This window comes from Trichechus manatus, unplaced genomic scaffold (genome assembly GCF_000243295.1).
Source record: "Trichechus manatus latirostris isolate Lorelei unplaced genomic scaffold, TriManLat1.0 scaffold00028, whole genome shotgun sequence".
Classification (NCBI taxonomy): Eukaryota; Metazoa; Chordata; class Mammalia; order Sirenia; family Trichechidae; genus Trichechus; species Trichechus manatus.
In genome coordinates this window covers 13,434,674-13,444,515 of record NW_004443964.1, presented here as the reverse complement: position 1 = coordinate 13,444,515, position 9,842 = coordinate 13,434,674, and the positions used below count along the sequence as shown (strand labels likewise).

General features: G+C 38.7%; 1 protein-coding gene across 1 annotated transcript in view; it reads right to left on the bottom strand.

The window, feature by feature from the left end:
• LOC101360224 (ATP-binding cassette sub-family A member 8) overlaps positions 1-8,034 on the bottom strand; it is a 75,886-nt gene extending 67,852 nt beyond the window's left edge. Inside the window, exon 1 of the mRNA XM_023729435.1 lies at positions 7,820-8,034. The gene's annotated coding sequence lies outside the window, so the exon portion shown is untranslated. The remainder of the gene's footprint in view (positions 1-7,819) is intronic.
• Positions 8,035-9,842: the final 1,808 nt, after the last annotated feature.

The window sequence follows — 9,842 nt, the reverse complement described above, 5'->3', positions numbered from 1 at the left end:
AAAAAAAAAAAAAAAGAATTATCTATGTGGGATCAAATTGACAACAGCAACTTGAAGGGTTTGATGGGAAGCCTAGGGGACAGTGAGTTGAAGATGATGGTGATGGAATAATTTGGAGAAGGATAGTGAGAATAGCAGCACAACTGGAAGCGTGTGGTCGATGTCACTGAATTGTACATGTAGAAACTTTCAAAATGGTGTAACTTTAGCTATGTATATTTTCACCAAAAAAAAGTTTCTCAAGGTGGAGAAGGGAGAGTGTTGACATGTTGTGGACTTGTTAACCAACGTCATAAAACAATATGTGTACTGACTATTTAATGAGAAACTATTTTTTCTGTAAACCATCTAAAGTACAATAAAAAAATTTAAAAAAAAAATTGATTTATTTTTTGTCATATCAGCTTTAAGAGTTCTCTGTGTGTCCTAGATACGTCTTTGTCCATTGTGTATGTAGCAGATGCTTCTCTTACATTGTTGCTAGTCCATTAAATTTATTGTTATCAAATTGGTTTCTCTTCTCTTTAATTGTATGTAAGTTTTGATTTTCTTGTAGAAAATTTAGCAATCCTTTTCTTTGTGATTTTGTATTTTTTATGTGTGTGCATCTTGTTTAGGAAACACTTCTTTTTGTCGAAGTCATAAATACACCTTCCTTCATTTTTTTCTAATAGTTTCAATAGTTGTTTATCACATTTATTTCTTTAATCAATTTGAGTTTATTATGTGTGAAGTGTAGAATACTGAACTGTCTTAGTTATTTAGTGCTGCTATAACAGAAACGGAGCCCTGGTAGCACAGTGGTTAAGAGCTTGGCCGCTAACCAAAAAGTCGGCCGTTCGAATCCAGCAGTCACTCCTTGGAAACCCTATGGGACAGTTCTACTCTGTGCTATAGGTTGCTGTGAGTCAGAATTGGGTGGATTTAACAAACAGAAATTTATTCTCTCACAGTTTAGGAGGCTAGAAGTCCAAATTCAGGGTGCCAGCTCCAGGCTAAGGCTTTCTCTGTCGGCTCTAGGGGAAGGTCCTTGTCATCAATCTTCCCCTGGTCTAGGAGCTTTTCAGTGCAGGGACCCTGGGTCTAGAGGATGTGCTCTGCTCCCAGCTCTTCCTTCCTGGTAGTATGAGGTTGGTTTGAGGCCCTTCTCTTCTCTGCTGGCTTCTCTCTTTCATATCTCAAAAGAGATTAATTTAAGATACAACCTAATCCTGTAAGTGGAGTCCTGCCTCATTAACATAACTGCCTCTAATCCTGCCTCATTAACATCATAGAGGTTAGGATTTACAACACATAGGAAAATTACATCAGATCACGAAACGGAGGACAACCATACAATACTGGGAATTATGGCCTAGCCAAGTTGATACACATTTTTGGGAGACACAATTCAATCCATAACAGTGACCTAAGATGTTGGTGATTTTCTGTACTTGTAAATCTAATTGTCTCAACACCAATTACTTTATAGCTCCTTCTTTCTTTATTAATTTGCTATGGCTCCCCTCTCATTTGTCATATATATACACATATATATATGATAAATGGATATATAGAGACATACATGTATATATGCATATATATATATACACACATATATCCAATTTGAGGTGTTCTATTCTTTCCATGAATCTTTTTGTATATTCCTTATACACAATCTTAGTTACTAGAACTTCATAACAAGCCTTCATAAATGATAAACTAAGACATTCTTATTCTTCTTTTCAAAATTGTTTTGGTTTTCCTAGGACTTTACCATTTGTGGCAGAGACTGCTAGCTCTTCACCAACATGTATTTCTTTGTCTGCCTGAGCACAGAGTAACATTCCATTCACAGTTCCACATGATTGATTTCTAGTCAATGGGATATGCATAGAAATAATATGTGCCATTTCTGAGCCAAAGTTCTTAAGAAGTAGTTGGGCCTCTCCATACCCTCTTTCCCCTTCCACTAGTTAGATGCCTTAGGAGACAGCATTGCCAAAAGATGGATGAAGCCTAGTTCCCTAAATCACCAAGGGAGGAAAACAAGCCCTTGACCAGAAGCAGACACCTTAGACTGTTTAATCAGTAATACATCATATGTTACTGTATTTGAGCCATTATATGATTCTGGGTAGGTTTATTCCCAAAGCCTAACTGACATTAACTAACACACTCTTCTAGAGGACTCTTAGAGATACTTTGACAAGTTCCATGATGAACCACATTAACAGCCAATTGAAATTGCATTCAATTTCTAAATTCAGGAAAATTGACATCTTTACGGCATTGAAATTTCTTCTACATGGGCGTTATTTCTTGTAGTTATTATTTCAGGTCCTCTAATAACGTTATTTATTTTTTGGAGTCTCCATAAAAGTCTTGTGACATGCTTTTATCAGAATTACACAATTTATAGCCTGTGACTACCATTTTGGTATATTACATATGTGCATTGGTAATTGGCAATGTATAGAAATATTATTGATTTTATATGTTAATTGTGTATCTAAAAATATCAATGAATTCTCTTATTAGTATTACATTTTAAAAGAAATTTGACTATATATTTTAATATAGACTCTTGTGTCATTTGGAAAAATAATCCTAATATATCTTATATCTTTTCTTGTCATAATGCACTGGTTAGGACTACTGTGCAATGTTGAAGAGGTACGTTTATAGCAGGCATCCTTGTGATCTTCCTAATTTAAGCGGGAATGCATGACGGTTTCACCATGAAGGATTATATTGGCTACATGTTTTTGGTATACTATCTTTATTAATTTAAAGATGGTCCCTGCTGTTCTATTTTCCTAAGGCTTTTATTCATAGATGTATTTTGCATTTGAGTAAATACTTTTACCACATCATTTTGTTAGGATCATGGCATTTTCTAATATAAAGTGTTAATACGTAAATTAGATTGATAGATTCATGTTTTCTAGAAAACACTATAATTTTTCATAAGGCATTTTGTTCTATTTAAATACTATTTGTTAAAATTAAACAACTTTCCAGGAGCCTGGACAATGCTCCAAGACTTCTGGGTGTCTTATCACTAGATGTACCCCTGCAAACCAACCTTTTTAATCCCTCAGGAATGCCTCTTCTTGTTTCCCAAGGAGCTTGCTCACTTTGAATAACAGGTGGTAGATGTTTAGCCTAAAAGTTTCCTTTTCCTTAGACCTGTATCTCTAGGATTTTGTGTATTCCATGGGACTTGTTCTTTTGCAATACTGTATAGTCTTCAAAAAACCAAACGTACGTTCTTTCTTTTAGCACAAGATAGTAAATGGCAAATAAGCAAAAAAACCATTTTGCGATTATTTGCAGCAATTTCTCTAGAATCAACTGCCCGTTTGCAAATGTCTCTCACTCTTAATAGCTGATCTCTTTAATTGTCAAATGCTTATTGTTTTTAACATACTAGATTGAATTTGCCAACCCTTTATTTGGAATTGTTTGTTATGATCATAAGTGATACTTGACATTTTTTCCCCCCATTGCCCTTGCCTAATTTTAGTCTCAGGGTTATGTTGGCTTTTCAATTCTCTGATGCAGTTTGTAAAACATGAGGATGACTTGTGTTTTAAAGACTCAGAAACTTGCCAATAAAATCTTATGAGCCTGATGTATTTGGGGTGGGAATTGGGCTAGACGACGATGATGATAATAATGAGTATTATGGATTGAATTGTGCTGCCCTAAAATATAGGTTGAAGTTCTAATTCCAGTACCTGTGAATGTGACCCTCTTTGGAAATAAGGTCTTTGAAGAAGTTATCACTTCGGTTAGCAGAGGTCATATTGAGGTAGGGTGTCCTAACCCTATATGACTGATGTCCTTATAAAAAAGGAGAAAATACAAAGAGAGAGACAGAGAAGCATCTACAAGCCAAGGAACACTAAGGATTGACAGGAGCCACCAAAACTTAAGAGAAAGACATAGAACAGTTTCCCCCTCAGAGCCCTCAGAAAGAATCAACCTGGCCCATGCCCTGATCGATGGATTATTCAAGTTAGTGTAGTGAGGTTGTGATATGCTTGGGCTATGCTTAGGGTGAGAGGAAGAAACTCCACCTGAAATGAGCTTGGATGGACTTTAGTCAGATGAAGAACCTAGGACTGTTTGTCCTGTATGTAGGTTAGTTCACTGTGAAAATATCCCATGAATTTTACCTAAAGTTGCCTGCTGAGAGCAGCACGATTCTTCCAGATATTGCACCAGCAATCAGGTTTATAGCATTAGATCAGCTATATCCTCTCCAGGTAGAAGCCGCAAATCACAATTTTAGCATATTTCACATTGAGCAAAGGGCATGTATATAAGTGAGTATTTGGGGCAGGGGATATTGGGTAAAGGAATTTATACATACATTTTATTTATACATACAAATAAATAGTTAGGAGAATTTACTAATTAGGTAGTAGATAAGAATCATCTTGGGTGAAGGGAAGAACAACACACAATACAGGGGAAGTCAGCACAACTGGACGAAACCAAAAGCTAAGAAGTTTCCTGAACACAACCAAACCCTTTGAGGGACAGAGTAGCTGGGGCTGGGGTCTGGAGACCATGGTTTCCGGGGACATCTAGGTCAACTGGCATAACAAACTTTATTAAGGAAATGTCCTGCATCCCACTTTGATGAATGGCGTCTGGGGTCTTAAAAGCTTACGAGCTGCCATCTAAGATACATCAATTGATCCCAACCCAACTGGAGCAAAGGAGAATGAAGAATACCAGAGATACAAGGAAAATGTTAGCCCAAGAGACAAAAGGGCCACATAAACCAGAGACTCCATCAGCCCGAGACTAGAACTAGATGGTGCTCAGCTACCTGCAATGACAGCCTTGACAGGAAACACAACTGAGAGTCCTTGATGGGGCAGGAGAAAAGTGTGGAACAGAACTCCAATTCACATAAAAAGACCAGACTTAATCGTCTGACTGAGACTGGAGGAATCCCTGAAGCCATGGCCCCCAAACGCTATGTTAACCCAGAACTAAAACCATTCCCAAAGCCTACTCTTCAAAGATGAGACTGGGCTATAAAATATAAAATAATACTCATAAAGAGTGTGCTTCTTAGTTCAAGCAGATATACGAGTCCGGAGACAGGATCAGAAGGCAGGAAGGGACAGGAACTGGTTGGATGGACACAAGAAACCCGGGGGTGGAAAGGGGGAGTGTGCTGTCATGTTGTAGGGTAGGAAAAAAGAAAAACAAGAAACCTCCCAGAAGGAGATGCCTCAGTGCTTAGTTACAGTGCCACATCTTTCCATAGCCTAAATCAACTAATACTATGCAAATATGATGTGCTGTCCTAAAAACCGTGGGACTTGAGTGTTCTCAAAAAGTCTTTACTGTGGAAGGAAATAGGACATCTAAGCTGAATTATAAAAAGCAAAAGAATTCTGGAAGGATCCTCAGTTTTCTGGGAAACATGCCAGGGACATGGCTTAGAAGAATGGGTCAGGGTTTTTGAGCATAAAGCCAGCAGCTCCACCCTGACTACTCTCAGTTGGCTCTGAAGTTCTGACTTTTATTCCCCATACACATTCTTTTTTAAATTGTGATATATATATAAAATATATATATATAGCATATATATATAGAGAGAGAGAGACGGAGAGAGAAAGAGAGAGAAATTTATCTCAAAGAAATGGCTCATGCAGTTGGAGAGGCTGGCAAATCCCAAGTCAGGCTGGAGGCTGCTCCTGACTCATGTAGCTGCAGGGGCTGATGAACCCAAGATCGGCAAATAAGACGGCAGGCAGCTGGCTCAAGTCCCAAGACCCAGAGGTCAGATGATGATGAGCTGGAAGCAGGATCCAGAGCAAGCAAGCAAGCTTTGCCAGAACATCCAAATATATATATGATGCAGGCCACATCCCCTTACAACTGATTGGCTGATCATATCAGATCACATCATGGAGGACGAATACAACATTACATAACTGCCAAACTACATCATTACATAAGTGCAAACCACTGAAAATCATGGACCAGCCAAGCTGACACACAACTTTAACTATCACACCTAAGAAAAGACTTCCCCTTCCTCCCATCTTGTAACGACTAATAAACTTGGGTCTCTATACATTTTCCTATTCTACACATTTCATATATGTGGGATCCTACAATATTTGTCTTTTTGTGACTGACTTATTTCACCCAGCATAATATTTTCAGTGTTCATCCATGCTGTAGGGTGTATCAAAATTTCATTTCTCTTTATGGCAGAGTAATATTCTATTGTATGTACGTACCATATTTTATTTATGCATTCATCCATTGGTGCACATTTAGGTTGTTACTACATTTTGGCTATTGTAAATAGTGTTGCAATAAACATTAGTGTACAAATATCTGTTTGCATGCCTGCTTCCAATTCTTTTGGGTTTATACCTAGGACTGGAATTGCTGGATCATATGGTAAGTCCTGCCTATTGAGGCAGGTGGCCTCTGCCCTCTATGTCTATGTTGACCATGAGATAGAACCCACATGGTTACTTTGAACTCCTCCTTTGTGACAAGGAGTGGATGTGTCCCCATCTGAAGCCCTTATCCCATTCATGGGGCAGGATCATCCTCAGGGTGGTGCTATTTCCTAGAGACAAAGCTGGAGTAAGTTGTCCAGAAGCCAGTTTCGGCTAGTGCCGTATTAGCCAAGGCGCCCTCAGACAGCATTGCCAGAGGAAGAACCTACAAATGGCTGCCGAATGAGCTCAAAAGGCAAGTCTGTGTAGAAAGCAGATCAAGTAAAGAGCTCAGAAAGCCCACTGAATGAGAGGAGGAGGAGAAGACAATTCTGAGAATAATATAGCATTAGGTTCAGGACAAATAGTGAGAGGGTGCTGCGGGTCCCCATAGATTATTCCTAGAGCAGAGGATGCAGTGCGGACACCTTTAAGGCATTGTGCAGGGCTGTAAGGGGGGCTAGCTGGCCAGCTGGGTGACCTCACTGTGGAATCAGCCATTGTCCGAAGAAGCATGGTGACCTGAATCTGACTCCAACCCCTTAGATTTTCCATTGTGAATTAGTATTGCCTGCTTTATTTCCCCCGAGTTTGTCTACGTTCTGTAGTTTATAAAAAGACCAACAACCACAAGAACTCCTTATCATTCATGTGGTAGGTAGTTTCAGATTGCAAAGACTATTTTTTTTTCTCACACTGTTGTTAAATTCAGAAGAAAATGCTGACTATTCGCCATAAGATCCTGAAAAATCTGTATACCGTGAACATTGTGGATTTGAAATAATATTGTGATAAAGAAAAGCTACATATTTCACTTTCTGATTCTACACATGGTATCCAAAGTGTAAAAGATCCTGGAAAATGTCTTACATTTTTAAAATTCTTGTAGCCTGAGAATGAGAGACAAGGGTTTTTTTCTGTAAATACTCTTGTTAATATAATCTCAAATTCAGAAAATTTCCACGCATCCAAAGTGCTTGAAAAGTATTGTGCAATAAAAGTGAATAACTTCAGAAAGAACTCAGACTTAGAAATCAGTTCTCAAGAAACTTAGTTTTTCACAATTTGTTAGCGAATTTCAGCTTATTCCCACCTGAGTTTCTGGTTTAAAACCATATAATAGTTGCATAAGTTTTTAAACCTTTTATTTTAACTCAGCTGATTTATCTACATAGCACACAACACCAGATATTCACAAGCATCAAATAATACATTAATTTCAAAACAATTTCCCCACAGATGGTTGGCATTGAGTTTGCAAATTATGATTTATAGCTGTGTGGTAGAGAGAAAAAAAGAAAAACTCAAAAACAAAAAATGCAAACGAACAGAAAAAATAACAATAAACTTACTTTTGAGTAATTTGAAGCAAGAACTCTAGAAGCACTGTTTATCCAGGATCTCCTTATTTACAGGAAAACAATTTAGTTGTTTTTGTGGACTCTGCTCCATCTCTAGATTTTGCTTTAACTGTTTGCCTTCTGTGAAGTGTCCCTGTTGAGACTGCTTTCAGAGCGAGGTTATGATCTCAATTTTGTTGGCTGCCAGATACGCAATCCCTCTTGGACTGTTTGTCTTTTCACTGACATCCAGCCAGTTCCTGTTGAGCGGTGGCAGTTGTACTTGGTTGCATGATGTTATTGCATGAGAACTAACAATCTTATAAAGGCAATTCAGTATTCACAAACTTTTGTCTTTTATATCCAAAATGAATGTGGTCAGTATTGAAATTTTAATACGATCTCTAAATCATCAGAAAGTACAGAGCTCAGTCAGAGAAAAGCTCTTCTCTCTACCCAGAGCTCTAGACAGTCAGGTTGACATATTGTTAGACTCAAGGTCTACCATTTTGTTGTTTGTTGCTTCTGACTTTCATTCCTCTGGTTCCCGTTCCCTTCCTTCTTTTGGATTATTTTAACATTTTTTAGTACTCTATTTTAATTTGCCTATTGTCTTTGATTATACTCATTTGTATAGCTATTTTAGTGATGGCTTTAGGGATTACAAAAGACACTTAACGTATCACCGTCTGCATAGAATCAATACTTTACCACTTCAAGTAGAACGCAGAAACCTTACTATTATTTATGAGCAAAGGAGGCAGGCAGCCAACAAGGCTGCTGCTTAATAGCTATAAGCAGAAGGAGGCAGGGATGGAGGAGCAAGAGTCACTCCAATAAAGTCATGATCCCTTGCTTAGTTCCTGGCCATGAGTTAACTTGCAGATCCAGAATCTATTGACTGAAGTTGCCAGGTTCCTAGCAATACCTTGACAAGTATATACTGTGATTGTCCCACCAATCCTTCCTGGCTTCCTCAAAGGGACCTTCAGTCGTTTACTTGGGTTACTGTATACTGGAGAAGGGGAAATCCCTAGACATTTGAAGGGCTCTTGGGCATAGGGTATGAGTGGACATTGTCACCTGGAAACTCCCAATGTGACTGTGTCTCCCTTACCCCCATTAGAGTGGGCTTTAGGGGCAAGGTAATAAATGAGTTCTGATTAAAGTCCAACTGTACGTGGGCCTACTGGGTCTATGGGCACACCCAGTGGTCATTTCTCTATCCTCAAGCGCATTATTAGAATTGATATACTTTAAACTTGGAATATTGGGTCCTTGGCCTGTTGGGTAATAGCTATCACAGTGGGGAGAGACAAATGGACACCTCTGACACTTCCCCCATTCCCTGCCAAGACAGTCCATAATGAACAATATTGCATCCTGGGAAAGGAGATGGCAAAGACTAATGCTGCCATTAATGGCACAAAGGATGCAGAGGTGGTGGTGCCTATCACACCTCCATTTAATTTGCCAATCTGGTCCCTGCAGAAACCAGAGGGATTCTGGAGAAGGACTGTAGACTACTGCAGCTGAAACAAGTAATGGTCCCAATCATGGCTGCTGTGTCAGACTTGGTAACTGTTCCCGAGCAGATGCATGACATTCACCCAGTGATTAGGCAAATGCATTCATTTCCATCTTGATTAGAAAACAGCATTGAAAACAGCTCACACACAGGAAATCAGGGGCAGAAAGGAGGCGAGTGCTGGCACAGTATAGGGAGAGCAATTAGGGTCGCATAACAATGTATGTATAATTTTTTGTATGAGAGACTAACTTCAATTGTAAACTTCCACTTAAACTACAATAAAAAAAAATCGCCACAGCCACCCCAGCCTTCATCAACCACCACCCCAATCTGTCAGCAGCCATCAACATCGAGGCGAGACCCTCCACTAACAAAAAGATCACAACTCACTAAAAGCTCAGATGATGTTAGCATTTTTTAGCAATAAAGTATTTTTTAATGAAAAAAAAAAAAAGCTCACATTCAGGTGAGTCAGACAACAATATTTATTTACTATTTTGCCCC